This window comes from Oncorhynchus mykiss, chromosome 27 (genome assembly GCF_057628025.1).
Source record: "Oncorhynchus mykiss isolate SJ-2025 chromosome 27, ASM5762802v1, whole genome shotgun sequence".
Classification (NCBI taxonomy): domain Eukaryota; kingdom Metazoa; phylum Chordata; class Actinopteri; order Salmoniformes; family Salmonidae; genus Oncorhynchus; species Oncorhynchus mykiss.
The window spans coordinates 36,736,286-36,756,208 of NC_143048.1; positions in this window are offsets into that span (position 1 = coordinate 36,736,286).

Sequence of the window (19,923 nt, forward strand, 5' to 3'; positions counted from 1 at the left end):
AGTCCTGTAGCTTAGCATCTGACCACTTTTTTATTGATCTAGTCACTGGTGCTTCCTGCTTTAATTTTTGCTTGTTATCATCATGGCTCTCCATAGTGCTTTTCGTACTGCCCTGTGCGTAAGTATGTGTGTACGTGGGAACACTTCAGCTAGGAGTATGTGTGTGTTTAATTGTGTATTAGCTAGCATGAGGGGTGGTTGTAAATGAGGCAGCCCCTGGTCCTGAGTGTACTGGTCCTGAGCGTACTGCTGTTAACAAGCTGTAGCTGGTTAAGCTGCTACAGAGCACAAGGGAGCAGTGAGAGGGTAACATCTCTCTGTAGACTGGAGAGTAGAAGCACGCTAGTGTTCTTTATGAGCACACGGACAACATTCCCAGGCTCTGCTAATGGCTATGTGACCGCAGAGACTACAAAGACACAGAGAGCATGTTTCTAAAGGGTCAGGTTATACACACTCTGTAAACACACATGAGTGGGGACCACATGAGTGGTCCACAACAGTCCCAGGGCATGATGGGAGCTGTAGTAGGTCATCAATCGGAGGCACTGGGATGCTTACATAGGGGTGAGCACTTTATTCCCTGCGAGATGTAGTTTATATGTTGCAGGGGTACCTGGGGGATGTAGTTTATAAAGTGCTGGGATTCCAGTGGGATGTAGTTTATATGTTGCAGGGGTACCTGGAGGATGTAGTTTATAAAGTTCTGGGATTCCTGGAGGATGTAGTTTACAAGCTGTTGGGGTTCCTGTAGGTACTGGAGTACCTGGGAGTTAGAGAGAGAGTGAGAAAGAGAGAGAGAAAGAAAACAAGTTTGACAATGAGGGTATAAATGGTTCTGGGATGGAGCGCAGGGATGGCAGTATGTGCTGGGCTCCAGGCTTTGACATGTTAAAAGCTTGCCTGAGGGAAGGAGAGATCACTTCTCAACAGGGCCTGTGTGTCTCTGTGAGTGTGTGTTCCTTAACATCGGGCTGTCAAACAGTGCAGCTGGTCAGTAGAGAACGTAAGCCCTAGAGCCTGGCCTAGCCTTACTAACAGACTTCTCCTGGCTCTGCATACACTCAGCCCAATAACACGCCTAGGGCTACACGCTTCACACCACACACACACACACGGCGCTACATGTCTTACTCAAACACACCCCCACCCCACGCCCCGTCACATTACCATGGACAGTGTGTTTGTGTTTGTGTTTATATTGCTTGTGTGTGTGTGTGTGTGTGTGTGTTTGTGTTTATATTGTGTGTGTGTGTGTGTTTGTGTTTATATTGCTTGTGTGTGTGTGGTGTGTGTGTGTGTGTTTGTGTTTATATTGCTTGTGCGTGTGTGTGTGTGTGTGTGTGTGTGTGTGTGTGTGTGTGTGTGTGTGTGTGTTCATACCTCATAGGTGATCTTGAAGCTCGACTGCAGCAGGATGGGGGGGAACTTGGGATGGACCTCAGCAGTAAGCCAGAGAAGTAATGCTCCTGCAGGAGAGAGATAGACACAACCACGACCTGTACAACACAATCGCAAGCTGCAATATCTGGAATCCAGTGGCATGGAAAATGTGGTTAAAAACACCAGAAACATTTGAGGATTCACACACGCTACAACACCTGCTAACATATTCACTCATTCACTAGTTTGCTCTTCCACACCTTGCGTATCAGTGGGTCTGAGGAGATTCAGATTTGTTGTATTAAACCCAACAGAGGCTGTGGTTGCCAAGAACTATCTCTCCCACCGGTCTCTCTCTCTCTTCTCTCTCTCGGTCTCTCTCTCTCTCTTCTCTCTCTCTTCTTCTCTCTCTTCTTCTTCTCTCTCTCGCTCTCTCTCTCTCTCTTCTTCTCTCTCTCTTCTTCTCTCTCTCTTCTTCTCTCTCTTCTTCTTCTCTCTCTCGCTCTCTCTCTCTCTCGCTCTCTCTCTCTCTTCTCTCTCTCTTCTTCTCTCTCTTCTTCTTCTCTCTCTTCTCTCTCTCTCTCTCTTCTCTCTCTCGCTCTCTCTCTCTCTTCTTCTCTCGCTCTTCTTCTCTCTCTTCTTCTTCTCTCTCTCGCTCTCTCTCTCTCTTCTTCTCTCTCTCTTCTTCTCTCTCTTCTTCTTCTCTCTCTCGCTCTCTCTCTCTCTTCTTCTCTCTCTCTCTCTCTGAGGATTAAAAATAACTCAGAGACGCCCGAGGCCTTGTGCCATCTCATTGGGTGCTCATTCGCACGCTAAAATGTGTTTCAGCAGAATTCTGCATCACAACACACACACACACACAGTGGGGCCTAATTTTGTCTTATGGAGGAACATAACCGGAGACTGAATCAAATCAGACAGGAGTCAACACCCCTCTGAGACAGCGGTTTATCAGACAGGAGTCAACACCCCTCTGAGACAGTAGTTTATCAGACAGGAGTCAACACCCCTCTGAGACAGTGGTTTATCAGACAGGAGTCAACACCCCTCTGAGACAGTAGTTTATCAGACAGGAGTCAACACCCCTCTGAGACAGCGGTTTATCAGACAGGAGTCAACACCCCTCTTAGACAGTAATTTATCAGTGTGTGTGTGTTGTTATGTTCAGCATCTCAAGACCAACTCTTCAAAACCAGGTGTCAACATGTATTTTTAATTTCATGTTACAATGTGAAGCAATAAAACATCTTATTTTCCCAGATGCCAAGAGGAGGGACAGTAGAATAAGATCATTCATATGAACACACACACACACACACACACTCTCAGTCCTCAATCAGTTCCACTGGCCCTGGGCTGCAAATCTGCTATGTGTCTATGCTTGTGTGTCTGATTTGAGATATTTCTATGGAGAGAGAACATGTGAGAGCCACAATGCACAGTGCCTATGATGACCCCAGGGCTGTGTGGCTCAAACAGGGACAGAGAGGCAGGGGAGGGGCACTACAATATTTAGCACACAGCCACACAAACACACAACCCTGCAGACATCGGGGCTGTGAACACTTTGGATCATGAATCATCTTTCTTTTGACTTGAGAAAAGATACACACAAATTAATACAAGACATGGAGCATGTGTCTGAGACCAGGGATAGACTTGGGTTAGAGTGAAGGATCTACTGTGACCAGGGTTAGACTGGAGGAAATACTGTGACGAGGGTTAGACTGGGCATAGACTGGAGGATCTCCTGTGACCAGGGATAGACTGGAGGAAATACTGTGACCAGGGTTAGACTGGAGGAAATACTGTGACCACTGTTAGACTGGGCATAGAGTGGAGCATGTACTGTGACCACGGATAGACTGGAGGAAATACTGTGACCACTGTTAGACTGGGCATAGAGTGGAGCATGTACTGTGACCACGGATAGACTGGAGGAAATACTGTGACCACTGTTAGACTGGGCATAGAGTGGAGCATGTACTGTGACCACGGATAGACTGGAGGAAATACTGTGACCACTGTTAGACTGGGCATAGAGTGGAGGAAATACTGTGACCACTGTTAGACTGGGCATAGACTGGAGCATGTACTGTGACCACGGATAGACTGGAGGAAATACTGTGACCACTGTTAGACTGGGCATAGACTGGAGCATGTACTGTGACCAGGGATAGACTGGAGGAAATACTGTGACCACTGTTAGACTGGACATAGACTGGAGCATGTACTGTGACCAGGGATCGACTGGGGTTAGAGTGGAGGATCTACTATGACCAGGGTTAGACTAGGGATAGAGTGTAGTATCTTCTGTGACCAGGGTTATTGTGGAGGATCTATTGTGACCAGGGTTAGACTGGGGTTGGAGTGGAGGATCTATTGTGACCAGGGTTAGACTGGGGATAGAGTGGAGGATCTACTGTGACCAGGGTTAGACTGGGGATAGAGTGGAGGATCTACTGTGACCAGGGTTAGACTGGGGATAGAGTGGAGGATCTACTTTGACCAGAGATAAACTGGGGTTAGAGTGGAGGATTTACTGTGACTAAGGATAGAATGGGGTTAGATTGGAGGATCTACTGTGACCAGGGTTATACTGTGGTTAGATTGGAGGATTTAATGTGACTAAGGATAGACTGGGGTTAGATTTCAGGATCTACTGTGACCAGGGTTAGACTGGGGGTAGAGTGTAGGGTCTAATGTGACCATGGTTAGATTGGGGTTAGAGAGGAGGATCTTCCGTGACAAGGATACACTGGGATTAGAGTGGAGGATCTACCGTGATCAAAGTTAGCCTGGGGTTAGAGTACAGGATATATGGGGAACACGGTTAGACTGGGGTTAGAGTGTTGGATCTAATGTGACCTGAGTTAGACTGGGGTTAGAGTGGAGGACATATTGTGACCAAGGTTAGACTGTGGTTAGATTGAAGGATTTACCTTCACCAGGGATAGACTGGGTTTACAGTGGGGGATCTACTGTGACCAGGGATAGCCTGGGGATAGAGTGGGGGATCTTCTGTGACCAGGGTTAGACTGGGGTTAGAATGGAGTATCTTCTGTGACCAGGGTAATACTGGGGTTAGAGTGTAGGATCTAATGTGACCAAGGTTAGACTGGTGTTAGAGTGTAGGATATATGGTGACTGGGGTTAGAGTGTAGGATCTAATGTGACCAAGGTTAGACTGGGGTTACATTGGATGATCAACTGTGACCAAGGATAGACTGGGGGTAGAGTGGAGGATCTACTTTGACCAGGGTTTGATGGTTGTTACAGTGTAGCAACTACTGTTACCAGGGTTAGACTGGGGTTAGAATGTTGGATCTAATGTGACCTGAGTTAGACTGGGGTTAGAGTGGAGGATCTACTGTGACCAGGGTTAGACTGGGGTTAGAGTAGAGGATTGACTTTTTACCAAGGATAGACTGGGGTTAGAGTGGAGGATCTACTGTGACCAGGGATAGACTTTGGTTAGACTGGAGTATCTACTGTGACCAGTGTTAGACAGGGGTTATTTTTGAGGATCTACGGTGACCAGGGTTATATTGGGGTTAGAGTGGAGGATCTATTGTGACCAGGGTTAGACTGGGGTTAGAGTGGAGGATCTACTGGGTCCAGGGTTAGACTGGGGTTAGAGTGGAGGATCTACTGTGACCAGTGTTAGACAGTGGTTAGAGTGGAGGATCTATTGTGACCAGGGTTATATTGGGGTTAGAGTGGAGGATCTACTGTGACCAGGGTTAGACTGGGGTTAGAGTGGAGGATCTACTGTGACCAGTGTTAGACAGTGGTTAGAGTGGAGGATCTATTGTGACCAGGGTTATATTGGGGTTAGAGTGGAGGATCTACTGTGACCAGGGATAGACTTTGGTTAGACTGGAGTATCTACTGTGACCAGTGTTAGACAGGGGTTATTTTTGAGGATCTACGGTGACCAGGGATTAGACTGGGGTTAGAGTGGAGGATCTATTGTGACCAGGGTTAGACTGGGGTTAGAGTGGAGGATCTACTGGGACCAGGGTTGAGCTGGGGTTAGAGTGAAGATATACTGTGACCAGTGTTAGACAGTGGTTAGAGTGGAGGAGTATTTTTGTGACCAGGGTTATATTGGGGTTAGAGTGGAGGATCTACTGTGACCAAGGTTAGACTGGGGTTAGAGTGGAGGGTCTTCTGTGACCGGTGTTAAACAGGGGTTAGAGTTTAGGTTGTAGTCATTGGAAATCTGTCATGAAACACGTACACATACCCACCCACCCACCCACCCAAACCCACACCACAAAAACAACACACACTCCTAACACATCAATGGGTAGGCTAAATTCTAGTCTGGCTTGTTCGTCTCGCTAATATATGCCACTTTATGAGCAGGATGGATAGACCCTGCTAGATTTCACAGGAGACAGACAGCAGCTCATCAGCTCATCTTTCCATCGTTCATCCTTTCAACCTCTGGACCTCTCGCTCTTATCCAGTCTTCAGTGTGTTCCTTTCCTGGCTAATAAGCCCCGCTGGTAAAACATATGGTGAGGAGGAAGTAAAGATAAGAGCTAAATGAGAGCAAAGAGAGAGGGAGAGGGAGAGAATGAAAGAGAGAGGGAGAGAGAGAGAATGAAAGAGAGAGGGAGAGGGAGAGAATGAAAGAGAGAGAGGGAGAGAGAGAGAGAATGAAGAGAGAGAGAGAGAGGAGAGAGGGAGAGAATGAAAGAGAGAGGGAGAGGGAGAGAATGAAAGAGAGAGGGAGAGGGAGAGAATGAAAGAGAGAGGGAGAGGGGAGAGAATGAAAGAGAGAGGGAGAGAGAGAGAGAATGAAAGAGAGGGAGAGAGAGAATGAAAGAGAGAGGGAGAGAGAGAATGAAAGAGAGAGGGAGAGAGAGAGAATGAAAGAGAGAGGGAGAGAGAGAGAAAATGAAAGAGAGAGGGAGAGAGAGAGAATGAAAGAGAGAGGGAGAGGGAGAGAATGAAAGAGAGAGGGAGAGAGAGAGAATGAAAGAGAGAGGGAGAGAGAGAATGAAAGAGAGAGGGAGAGAGAGAGAGAATGAAAGAGAGAGAGGGAGAGAGAGAGAATGAAAGAGAGAGGGAGAGAGAGAGAATGAAAGAGAGAGGGAGAGAGAGAATGAAAGAGAGCGGGAGAGAGAGAGAATGAAAGAGAGAGGGAGAGAGAGAGAGAATGAAGAGAGAGAGGGAGAGAGAGAGAGAATGAAAGAGAGAGGGAGAGAGAGAATGAAAGAGAGAAAGAGAGAGAGAGAATGAAAGAGAGAGGGAGAGAGAGAGAGAATGAAAGAGAGAGGAGAGAGAGAGAATGAAAGAGAGCGGGAGAGAGAGAGAATGAAAGAGAGAGGGAGAGAGAGAGAATGAAAGAGAGAGGGAGAGAGAGAGAATGAAAGAGAGAGAGGGAGAGAGAGAGAATGAAAGAGAGAGGGAGAGAGAGAGAAAATGAAAGAGAGAGGGAGAGAGAGAGAATGAAAGAGAGAGGGAGAGGGAGGAATGAAAGAGCGAGGGAGAGAGAGAGAATGAAAGAGAGAGGGAGAGAGAGAGAATGAAAGAGAGGGAGAGAGATAGAGAGAATGAAAGAGAGAGGGAGAGAGAGAGAGAATGAAAGAGAGAGGGAGAGAGAGAATGAAAGAGAGAGGGAGAGAGAGAGAATGAAAAAGAGAGAGGGAGAGAGAGAAAATGAAAGAGAGAGAAGGGAGAGAGAGAGAGAGAGAATGAAAGAGAGAGGGAGAGGGAGGAATGAAAGAGAGAGGGAGAGAGAGAGAGAGAATGAAAGAGAGAGGGAGAGAGAGAGAGAGAGAGAATGAAAGAGAGGGAGAGAGATAGGATGAAAGAGAGAGAGGGAGAGAGAGAGAGAGAATGAGAGAGAAAGAGAGAGGGAGAGAGAGAGAGAATGAGAGAGAGGGAGAGAGAGAGAGAATGAAAGAGAGCAGGGAGAGAGAATGAAAGAGAGAGGGAGAGAGAGAGAATGAAAGAGAGAGGGAGAGAGAGAGAATGAAAGAGAGAGGGAGAGAGAGAATGAAAGAGAGAAAGAGAGAGAATGAAAGAGAGAGGGAGAGAGAGAATGAAAGAAGGGAGAGAGAGAATGAAAGAGATAGGGAGAGGAAGATAATGAAAGAGAGAGTGAGAGAGAATGGAAGAGAGGGAGAGAGAGAGAGAATGAAAGAGAGATGGAGAGAGAGAATGAAAGAGAGAGGGAGAGAGAGAGAATGAAAGAGAGAGGGAGAGAAGGAGAATGAAAGAGAGCGGGAGAGAGAGAGAGAATGAAAGAGAGAGGGAGAGAGGGAGAGAATGAGGGAGAGGGAGAGAGAGAATGAAAGAGAGAAAGAGAGAGAGAATGAAAGAGAGAGGGAGAGAGAGAGAATGAAAGAGAGCAGAAGAGAGAGAATGAAAGAGAGAGGGAGAGAGAGAATGAAAGAGATAGGGAGAGGAAGATAATGAAAGAGAGAGTGAGAAAATGGAAGAGAGGGAGAGAGAGAGAATGAAAGAGAGATGGAGAGAGAGAATGAAAGAGAGAGGGAGAGAGAGAATGAAAGAGAGAGGGAGAGAAGGAGAATGAAGGAGGGAAGGAGAGAGAGATAATGAAAGAGAGAGAGAGAATGAAAGAGAGAGGGAGAGAGAGAGAGAAGGAAAGAGAGAGGGAGAGAGAGTTAATGAAAGAGAGAGAGAGAGAGAGAGAATGAAAGAGAGAGGGAGAGAAGGAGAATGAAAGAGAGCGGGAGAGAGAGATAATGAAAGAGAGAGAGAGAGAGAGAATGAAAGAGAGAGGGAGAGAGAGAGAGAAGGAAAGAGAGAGGAGAGAGAGTTAATGAAAGAGAGAGAGAGAGAATGAAAGAGAGCGGGAGAGAGAGAGAATGAAAGAGAGCGGGAGAGAGAGAGAGAATGAAAGAGAGAGGGAGAGGGAGAGAATGAAAGAGAGAGGGAGAGAGAGAGAATGAAAGAGAGGGAGAGAGAGAGAGAATGAAAGAGAGAGGGAGAGGGAGAGAATGAAAGAGAGAGGGAGAGAGAGAGAGAGAATGAAAGAGAGAGGGAGAGAAGGGAGGAATGGAAAGAAGTAGGGAGGAACTAAAGAGAGGGAGGAGAGAGAGAGAATGAAAGAGAGATGGAGATAGAGAATGAAAGAGAGAGGGAGAGAGAGAGAATGAAAGAGAGAGGGAGAGAAGGAGAATGAAAGAGGGAGAGAGAGATAATGAAAGAGAGAGAGAGAATGAAAGAGAGAGGGAGAGAGAGAGAATGAAAGAGAGAGGGAGAGAGAAGGAAAGAGAGAGGGAGAGGGAGAGAATGAAAGAGAGAGGGAGAGAGAGAGAATGAAAGAGAGAGGGAGAGAGGGAAGAATGAAAGAGAGAGGGAGAGGGAGAGAATGAAAGAGAGAGGGAGAGGGAGAGAATGAAAGAGAGAGGGAGAGAGAGAGAGAATGAAAGAGAGAGGGAGAGAGAGAATGAAAGAGAGAGGGAGAGAGAGAGAGAATGAAAGAGAGAGGGAGAGAGAGAGAGAATGAAAGAGAGAGGGAGAGAGAGAGAAAATGAAAGAGAGAGGGAGAGAGAGAGAATGAAAGAGAGAGGGAGAGAGAGAATGAAAGAGAGAGGGAGAGAGAGAGAGAATGAGAGAGAGAGGGGGGAGAGAGAGAGAGAGAATGAGAAAGAGAGAGGGAGAGAGAGAGAATGAAAGAGAGAGGGAGAGAGAGAGAATGAAAGAGAGCGGGAGAGAGAGAATGAAAGAGAGAGGGAGAGAGAGAATGAAAGAGAGAGGGAGAGAGAGAGAGAATGAAAGAGAGAGGGAGAGAGAATGAAAGAGAGAAAGAGAGAGAGAATGAAAGAGAGAGGGAGAGAGAGAGAGAATGAAAGAGAGAGGGAGAGAGAGAGAGAGAATGAAAGAGAGCGGGAGAGAGAGAGAGAATGAAAGAGAGAGGGAGAGAGAGAATGAAAGAGAGAGGGAGAGAGAGAGAGAATGAAAGAGAGAGGGAGAGAGAGAGAATGAAAGAGAGAGAGGGAGAGAGAGAGAAAATGAAAGAGAGAGGGAGAGAGAGAATGAAAGAGAGAGGGAGAGGGAGGAATGAAAGAGAGAGGGAGAGAGAGAGAATGAAAGAGAGAGGGAGAGAGAGAGAATGAAAGAGGGGGAGAGAGATAGAGAATGAAAGAGAGAGGGAGAGAGAGAGAATGAAAGAGAGAGGGAGAGAGAGAGAGAATGAAAGAGAGAGGGAGAGAGAGAGAATGAAGGAGAGCGGGAGAGAGAGAGAATGAAAGAGAGAGGGAGAGAGAGAGAATGAAAGAGAGAGGGAGAGAGAGAGAGAATGAAAGAGAGAGGGAGAGAGAGAATGAAAGAGAGAGAGAGAATGAAAGAGAGAGGGGAGAGAGAGAGAGAATGAAAGAGAGCAGAAGAGAGAGAATGAAAGAGAGGGAGAGAGAGAGAGAGAATGAAAGAGATAGGGAGAGGAAGATAATGAAAGAGAGAGTGAGAGAGAGAATGGAAGAGAGGGAGAGAGAGAGAGAATGAAAGAGAGATGGAGAGAGAGAATGAAAGAGAGAGGGAGAGAGAGAGAATGAAAGAGAGAGGGAGAGAAGGAATGAAAGAGAGCGGGAGGAGAGAAGAGATAATGAAAGAGAGAAAATGAAAAAAGAGAGAGAGGGAGAGAGAGAGAGAGAAGGAAAGAGAGAGGGAGAGAGAGTTAATGAAAGAGAGAGAGAGAATGAAAGAGAGCGGGAGAGAGAGAGAGAATGAAAGAGAGCGGGAGAGAGAGAGAGAATGAAAGAGAGAGGGAGGGAGAGAATGAAAGAGAGAGGGAGAGAGAGAATGAAAGAGAGGGAGAGAGAGAGAATGAAAGAGAGAGGGAGAGGGAGAGAATGAAAGAGAGAGGGAGAGAGAGAATGAAAGAGAGAGGGAGAGAAGGAGAATGAAAGAGAGTGGGAGAGAGAGAGAGTAAAAGAGAGGGAGAGAGAGAGAATGAAAGAGAGATGGAGATTGAGAATGAAAGAGAGAGAGGGAGAGAGAGAGAATGAAAGAGAGAGGGAGAGAAGGAGAATGAAAGAGAGCGGGAGAGAGAGATAATGAAAGAGAGAGAGAATGAAAGAGAGAGGGAGAGAGAGAGAGAGAGAATGAAAGAGAGAGGAGAGAGAGAGAAAGAGAGAAAGAGAGAGAGAGAGAATGAAAGAGAGAGGGAGAGAGAGTTAATGAAAGAGAGAGAGAGAGAATGAAAGAGAGAGGGAGAGAGAGAGAGAATGAAAGAGAGAGGGAGTTAGACATCATTATGTAAATATCTATGCTATTGAAATAAGTCTGGCACCTTCAGAGTTGGGAGACCAAGTATGTCTTTCCATCGTGCAGGTCTGTGTTGTGTGTGTGTGTGTGTCTGTGTGTGTGTGTGTGTGTGTGTGTGTGTGTGTGTGTGTGTGTGTGTGTGTGTGTGTGTGTGTGTGTGTGTGTGTGTGTGTGTGTATTTGTGTGTGTGTGTATAGCTCAGAGCTCCTGTATCGAAGGTTGAATCTCTCAGAAGTTCCACCCTGTTTCTGAGTTCTGATTGGTGTGTTCTATTGGTGTGTTCTGTTGATGTGTTCTAATGGTGTGTTCTATTGGTGTGTTCTAATGGTGTGTTCTAATTGTGTGTTCTATTGGTGTGTTCTATTGGTGTGTTCTAATGGTGTGTTCTATTGGTGTGTTCTAATGTTGTGTTCGAATGGTGTGTTCTATTGATGTGTTCTAATGGTGTGTTCTATTGGTGTGTTCTGATGGTGTGTTCTAATGGTGTGTTCTAATGGTGTGTTCTAATGGTGTGTTCTATTGGTGTGTTCCAATGGTGTGTTCTATCGGTGTGTGTGTGTGTGTGTGTGTGTTGGTGTGTCTATTGGTGTGTTCTATTGTGTGTTTTCTAAAAGTGAATTCTATTGGTGTGTTCTAATGGTGTGTTCTATTGGTGTGTTCTATTGGTGTGTTCTATTGGTGTGTTCTAATGGTGTTTCTACATTTGGTCCTTAGCATACACCATGGAAGCCTGTATGTCATTTGCTGACATCAAGCCATAACCAGAGACACTTACCATAATCATTTAGTATTTTATTAGGATCCCCATTAGCTGTGGCCAAGGCAGCAGCTACTCTTCCTGGTGTCCATTTCTGGAGACACATGTTAATCTGCCAAATACTGTATGGCTGACTCAGTGATTGACAATGATTGTTGTGATCTGCTTGTGGGCCACAGCAGCTCATGCTCCTCTGATTGTTGCTAGTTAATAACCAGTCAATCTGATAGTGTATTACCTTGGGGAATACTAAAGCATGTGATAGTTAGGGGCCTGAGGAGGGAGGACGGGTCCCTGGTGAACATGTCTAACTGCTGCAGAGAGAGAAAGAGGCAGAGAACGAGAGAGAAAGAATGGAAGAGGGAGAGAGCATCCCTGCCAGCTTCAATTAAACTCAGAGAGCACTGAAACCTCTCTCTCTCTCTCTCTCTCTCTCTCTCTCTCTCTCTCTCACAGAGAACCATGTCTGGGCTCTCTCTCTCACTCTCTCTCAGCTAAACGACACTGACCAACTACTCAGATCCCTGAAGCACCAAAGGGTGTAGAGAGGAGGAAGGAGGGAGGGGAGGAGGAGGAGAGAAGAGGATGAAGAGGTGGATAATAAAATAAAGAGGGTATCTTTTTGTCCTCTCTTCCCTCCATGGCTGCTTTTCACCTGTCTCCTCTGACTGACTGCTCTGCTACCCCTGCATCCCTCCTCTCTTCATTCATCCCCTCTTTCTACCACCTTTTCATTTCAAGCTCTGTTGCAGTGCCACCCTCCACCTCAACACCTCCCCCTGGCCTGTTGTCAGGTGGTTACTGGGCAGACAGAGACAAACTACACACCCATAGTCCAGTAACGACATCAATCTAGAGACAGACAGACAGACAGACAGACAGACAGACAGACAGACAGACAGACAGACAGACAGACAAAAAATCTACTCGCGTTTTGTAGATTTCAAGAAAGTATTTGATTCAATTTTTATAAACTAATAGAAACTGGAATTGGAAAAGAACGTGGTTAAAATTGGCAACAAGCAAACAGACTTCTTCTCTCAGGGAAGGGGAGTGAAACAGGGCTGCCCAATAAGTCCAACACTATTTAACATTTACGTTACTGAATTGGCAAAAACATTAAAATAATCTGCAGCACCTGGTCTCACCCTACACAACACTGAAATCAAGTATCTGCTGTATGCATATGACCTGGTGCTCCTGTCTCCCACTAAAGAGGGGTTACAGCAGCACCTAGATCATCTGCACAGGTTCTGTCAGACCTGGGCTCTGACAGTTTACCTAAAAAAATTGAATGTAATGTAATTCCAAAAAAGGTCCGGAAATCAGAATGACAAATATACATTTTATTTGGACACAGTTCTATTAGAACACACCAAAAACTACATGTATCTAGGACTAAATATCAGCAAGACAAGTATATTTCACATGGCTTTAAACAAGATGAGAGACAAAGCAAGAATTTACTCGCCGTTAGTCAGCACCTCCACACAAACTATTATTCTGGGTGTGCGCCAGCTCATGTCTGTTTTCGTTAAAAGGAATATTAAAATCTAAATTCCAATTAGAATCTGGCTCAATTTTCAAATCAGTTGTAGAACCAATTGCTCTACATGCAGCAAACTATGGGGTGCTCTCTAATAATGAATTTACCAAATGGGACAAACATCCAATCGAAATACTGCATGCAGAGTTTTACAAGTGCAAATAAAAACTGTAGAGCAGAATTGGGGTGAAGCATGATGCACAATGCTTCACTGTGGGGATGGTGTTCTCAGGCTGATGAGAGGTGTTGGGTTTGCGCCAGACATGGCCTTTTCCCTGATGGCTAAAAAGCTCAATTTTTAGCCATCAGAGTACTGACCAGAGTACCTTCTTCCATATGTTTGGGGAGTCTCCCACATGCCTTTTGGTGAACACCAAACATGTTTGTTTATTTATTTTCTTTATTAAGCAATGACTTTTTCTGGCCACTCTTCTGTAAAGCCCAGCTCCGTGGAGTATAAGGCTTAAAGTGGTCCTATGGACAGATACTCCAATATCCGCTGTGGAGCTTTACAGCTCCTTCAAGGTTATCTTTGATCACTTTGTTGCCTCTCTGATTAATGCCCTCGCTGCCTGGTCCCTGAGTATTGGTGGGCGGGCCCTTTCTTGGCAGGTTTGATGTGGTGCCATATTCTTTCCATTTTTTAATAATGGATTTAATGGTGCTCCATGGGATGTTCAACGTTTCAGATATTTTTCTATAACCCAACCCTGATCTGAACTTCTCCACAACTTTGTCCCTGACGTGTTTGGCGAGATCCTTGTTCCTCATAGTGCCGCTTGCTTGGTGGTGCCGCTTGCATAGTGGTGGTGCAGACTCTGGGGCCTTTCAGAACAGGTGTATATATACACTGAGATCATGTGACAGATCATGTGACACTTAGATTGCACACAGGTGGACTTTATTTAACTAACTATGTGACTTCTGAAGGTAATTGGTTGCACCAGATCTTATTTAGGGGCTTCATAGTAAAGGGGGTGAATACATATGCAGGCACCACTTTTCTGTTTTTAATTTTGACATTCTTTAATTTTATGAAGCAAGTAATTTTTTACATTTCACTTCAACGATTTTGAATATTTTGTGTTTGTCTATTACATGAAATCCAAAATAAAAATCTATTTAAATGACAGGCTGTAACGCAACAAAATAGTAAAAATCAAGGGGGATGAATACCTTTGCAAGGCACTGTACATGGTGGCAGACTCTCTGACCACTGTGACTGATAGAAAACTGAGGAAAACACTAACTAGGTACAGACTCAGTGAACACAGTCTGGCTATAGAGACCGGTCGTCACAGACAAACCTGGCTGCCCAGAGAGGACAGTCTGGATATAGAGAACGGTCGTCAGAGACAAACCTGGCTGCCCAGAGAGGAAAGTCTGGCTGTAGAGACCGGTCATCACAGACAATCCTGGCTGCCCAGAGAGGACAGGCTGTGCTCACTCTGCTCCAGGGGAGAGGTACAGACAGAGCTGCATTTCCTATTCCACTGTGACAAATACTTAAACTTAAGATAATCTTTCTTTCTCAAAATGATAATTCAGTACAACAAATTTGAAACTATTTATTGAGTGTGCAGTTTTGGTGGCCAAATATGTGTCCTCCTGCCACAACTTGAGGGACAGCCAGTGAAAAGTGCAATTTGATGTAAATAATATTTCCCTTTTAGATTTGTTTTGTCTTTCATACCATGTCATGTGTCTTCTCAGTCATGTTGAGACTGATCTACTACTGTTGATTTAATGTATTGTTATTCTCATGAATATTGTTGTTGTAGTTGCTGTTAACTGGTAATCACATTTCCATTCCTACTATCAATGACTTGTTGCTGTTGGTCCCACCATTTTTGTTATGTATACTTTGACAATTTAAGTAATTTAATTTGGCATGTCAATAAAATCTATGTAATTGAATTGAGAGCGAGAGGAAGAGAGAGAGAGATCTTCTGTAACAAGGTAGGGTTTAGAGCACAGCAGGAACAGTGATGCTGCTGTACAGGCTAGGACAGGAGAGATCTGTAGCTGAACCCCCTAGAGAGTTCTGACCTGCTACAGGGACACGGCTAACCACATTCCCAGGGAACACATACACACTGTCTGTCCATGATTCATAGCGATCCTAATCAGGGTTAAACTCTTCATGCCTGCCTGCCTGCGACCACAGCACTGTGGCTCCAATGACACATCTAGTGTCACGTTATGTCCACAATTCAACATAAAGACGCACACATCTAGCAGGGGCAGCCATGCAGACACCAGGTGCATGTTTTTAAGGCAGAGCCAGTCTCCGCTGTGTGAACGCTCTCTCAGAGTGGCTAAGGCCACACACATCAGTCTGGCCCTGGCCCATTGCCACCTAGGGAGAGACAGGTCACATCAGATGCCCTGATGGAGTAAAGGTTAAACTATAGGTAACCCCATCCATCACTAGTGTGTAGCACAACAGCAAGTACTTGTCAGGTTCAGAGGAGGAGGAGACAACTGCCTCATACCTTGAGAGAGAGAGAGGAGGGGGGGAGAAAGACAGGTAGGGATTTAGCTATTTCTATCAAAACAGACAGCAACTTGTCCTCTCAGCAGCCCTTGCAGTGTGCAGAGACTCATAGATGTGTCCATAAATCTCATTGTGCGTCCAGGAACTTTTTTTAAAACACAGCATGCCTCCGCACAAATCTTAGCATTGAAATGTTCCCCTGAGGGTTATAGAGGAGGAAAGGACACAATGAGGAGACCACAACATCCTCTCTCTCCTCTCTCTATCTGCAGCACAATAGGCGTGTGGTCTCCCTCTCTCTCCTCTCTCTCTGCAGCACAATAGGTGTGTGGTCTCTCTCTCTCTCCTCCCCTCTATCCTCTCTCTATCCTCTCTCTCTGCAGCACCATAGGCGTGTGGTCTTCTTCTCAAATCAAATCAAATTTAGTTATATAGCCCTTCATACATCAGCTGATATCTCAAAGTGCTGTACAGAAACACAGCCTAAAACCCCAAACAGCAAGCAATGCAGGTGTAGAAGCACGGTGGCTAGGAAAAACTCCCTCTCTTCTCTCTCCTCTCTCTCTCTTTCTCTCTCCTCTCTCTTCTCTCTCCTCTCTTCTGTCTTCTCTCTCCTCTCTTCTCTCTCCTCTCTCTCCTCTCTCTCTCTCTCTCTCTCTCTCTCCTCTCTCTCTCTCCTCTCTCTCTCTTCTCTCTCTCTCTCTCTCTTCTCTCTCCTCTCGCTCTCTCTCTCTCTCTCTTCTCTCTCTCTCTCTCTCTTCTCTCTCCTCTCTCTTCACTCTCCTCTCTCCCCGCAGCACTGTAGGTGTCGGCTCTCCCTCTCTCTCCTCTCTCTCCTCTCTCTCAGCAGCACTATAGGCATGTGGTCTCCCTCTCTCTCCTCTCTCTCCTCTCTCCTGTCTCTTTACAGCACCATAGATATCTGCTCTCCCTCTCTCTCCGCAGCACCATAGGTGTGTGGTCTCCCTCTCTATCCTCTCTCTCCGCAGCACCATAGGTGTGTGGTCTCCCTCTCTATCCTCTCTCTCCGCAGCACCATAGGTGTGTGGTCTCCCTCTCTCTCCTCTATCCTCTCTCTCCGCAGCACCATAGGTGTGTGGTCTCCCTCTCTATCCTCTCTCTCCGCAGCACCATAGGTGTGTGGTCTCCCTCTCTATCCTCTCTCTTCGCAGCACCATAGGTGTGTGGTCTCCCTCTCTATCCTCTCTCTTCGCAGCACTATAGGCGTGTGGTCTCCCTCTCTCTCCTCTCTCTCCTCTCTCCTGTCTCTTTACAGCACCATAGATATCTGCTCTCCCTCTCTCTCCGCAGCACCATAGGTGTGTGGTCTCCCTCTCTCTCCTCTATCCTCTCTCTCCGCAGCACCATAGGTGTGTGGTCTCCCTCTCTATCCTCTCTCTTCGCAGCACCATAGGTGTGTGGTCTCCCTCTCTATCCTCTCTCTTCGCAGAACCATAGGTGTGTGGTCTCCCTCTCTATCCTCTCTCTTCGCAGCACCATAGGTGTGTGGTCTCCCTCTCTATCCTCTCTCTTCGCAGAACCATAGGTGTGTGGTCTCCCTCTCTATCCTCTCTCTTCGCAGCACCATAGGTGTGTGGTCTCCCTCTCTATCCTCTCTCTTCGCAGAACCATAGGTGTGTGGTCTCCCTCTCTATCCTCTCTCTTCGCAGCACCATAGGTGTGTGGTCTCACTCTCTATCCTCTCTCTCCGCAGCACCATAGGCATGTGGTCTCCTGCACACTGTCACTTGTGATTACACACTGTGATTCAGAGATGATTATCCAAACGACTCCACACTGCGTGTGTGTGTGTGTGTGTGTGTGTGTGTGTGTGTGTGTGTGTGTGTGTGTGTGTGTGTGTGTGTGTGTGTGTGTGTGTGTGTGTGTGTGTGTGTGTGTGTGTGTGTGTGTGTGTGTGTGTGTGTGTGTGTGGACGTGTTTAGCTATTCTTGTGGGGACCAGAAGTTTGACCAACTGGGGACATTTTGTTGGTCCCCACAAAGTCAAATGCTATTTCTAGCATTTGCGCCACCTTCACCACACTGTCTGTGTGGTCGGACCATTTCAGATTGTCAGTGATCTGTACGGCAAGGAATTTGAAGCTTTTCACTTTCTCCACTGTGGCCCCACCGATGTGGATTGGGGCGTGCTCCCTCTGTTGTCTCCTGAAGTCCACGATCAGCTTCTTTGTTTTGTTGGGGTAGCAGTTATTTCCCTGGCACCACTCTGTCAGGGACCTCACCTCCCTGTAGGCTGTCTTGTTGTTGTGGGTAATCTGGCCTTCCACTGTAGTGACGTCTGCAAACTTGATGATTGAGTTGGAGGCGTGCATGGCCACACAGTCATGGGTGAACACGGAGTACAGGAGGGGGCTGAGAACCTACCCTTGTGGGGCCCCTGTGTTGATCAGCGTAGTGGGGGTGTTGTTGCCTACCTCCACCACCTGGGGGTGGCCCGTCAGGAAGTCCAGGACCCAGTTGCGCAGGGCGGGGTTGAGACCCAGGGCCCCGCGCTTAATGATGAGCTTGGAGGGTACTATGGTGTTGAAAGCTTAGCTGTAGTCAATGAAAATAGTTCTTAGATTGGCATTCCTCTTGTCCACGTGGGCTAGGGGAGTGTGCAGTGTGATGGTGATTGTATGGATCTATTGGGGCGGTATGTGAATTGCAGTGGGTCTATGGTGTAATTTATGGTGGAAATGATATGATCCTTAACTAGCCTCTCAAAGCACTTTATGATGTCAGAAGTGATACGGGGCGATAGTCATTTAAATCAAATCAAATGTATTTATATATCCCTTCGTACATCAGCTGATATCTCAAAGTGCTGTACAGAAACCCAGCCTAAAACCCCAAACAGCAAGCAATGCAGGTGTTGAAGCACGTTGGCTAGGGAAAAACTCCCTAGAAAGGCCAAAACCTAGGAAGAAACCTAGAGAGGAACCAGGCTATGAGGCCTGGCATGTCATTTGGGCCGGCAGCCTTGCGAGGGTTAACACGCTTTAATGACTTACACATATCAGCCATGGAGAACGAGAGCTCACAGAACAGTCTCAATTCATTATGGAATGTACTCTACAAGGTGTTGAAAGCGTTCCACAAGGATACTGGCCCATGTTGACTCCAATACTTCCCACAGTTGTTTCAAGTTGGCTGGATGTCATTTGGGTGGTGAACAATGCTTGATACACACAGGAAACTGTTGGGTGTAAAAACCCAGCAGCATTGCAGTTCTTGACACACTGAAACCGGTGCACCCGGCACCTACTAGTATACCCCGTTCAAAGACACTTCAATATTTAGTCTTGCCCATTCACTCTCAATATTTAGTCTTGCCCATTCACTCTCATTCACTCTCAATATTTAGTCTTGCCCATTCACTCTCAATATTTAGTCTTGCCCATTCACTCTCATTCACTCTCAATATTTAGTCTTGCCCATTCACTCTCAATATTTAGTCTTGCCCATTCACTCTCAATATTTAGTCTTGCACATTCACTCTCATTCACTCTCAATATTTAGTCTTGCCCATTCACTCTCAATATTTAGTCTTGCCCATTCACTCTCATTCAATTTCAATATCTAGTCTTGCCCATTCACTCTCATTCACTCTCAATATTTAGTCTTGCCCATTCACTCTCATTCACTCTCAATATTTAGTCTTGCCCATTCACTCTCACTCACTCTCAATATTTAGTCTTGCCCATTCACTCTCATTCACTCTCAATATTTAGTCTTGCCCATTCACTCTCATTCAATCTCAAGATTTAGTCTTGCCCATTCACTCTCATTCACTCTCAATATTTAGTCTTGCCCATTCACTCTCATTCACTCACAATATTTAGTCTTGCATATTCACTCTCATTCACTCTCAATATTTAGTCTTGCCCATTCACTCTCATTCACTCTCAATATTTAGTCTTGCCCATTCACTCTCAATATTTAGTCTTGTCCATTCACTCTCATTCACTCTCAACATTTAGTCTTGCCCATTCACTCTCAATATTTAGTCTTGCCCATTCACTCTCATTCACTCTCAACATTTAGTCTTGCCCATTCACTCTCAATATTTAGTCTTGCTCATTCACTCTCATTCACTCTCAACATTTAGTCTTGCCCATTCCCTCTCAATATTTAGTCTTGCCCATTCACTCTCATTCACTCTCAATATTTAGTCTTGCCCATTCACTCTCATTCAATCTCAATATTTAGTCTTGCCCATTCACTCTCATTCACTCTCAATATTTAGTCTTGCCCATTCACTCTCATTCACTCTCAATATTTAGTCTTGCCCATTCACTCTCATTCAATCTCAATATTTAGTCTTGCCCATTCACTCTCATTCACTCTCAATATTTAGTCTTGCCCATTCACTCTCATTCACTCACAATATTTAGTCTTGCAAATTCACTCTCATTCACTCTCAATATTTAGTCTTGCCCATTCACTCTCAATATTTAGTCTTGCCCATTCACTCTCATTCACTCTCAAC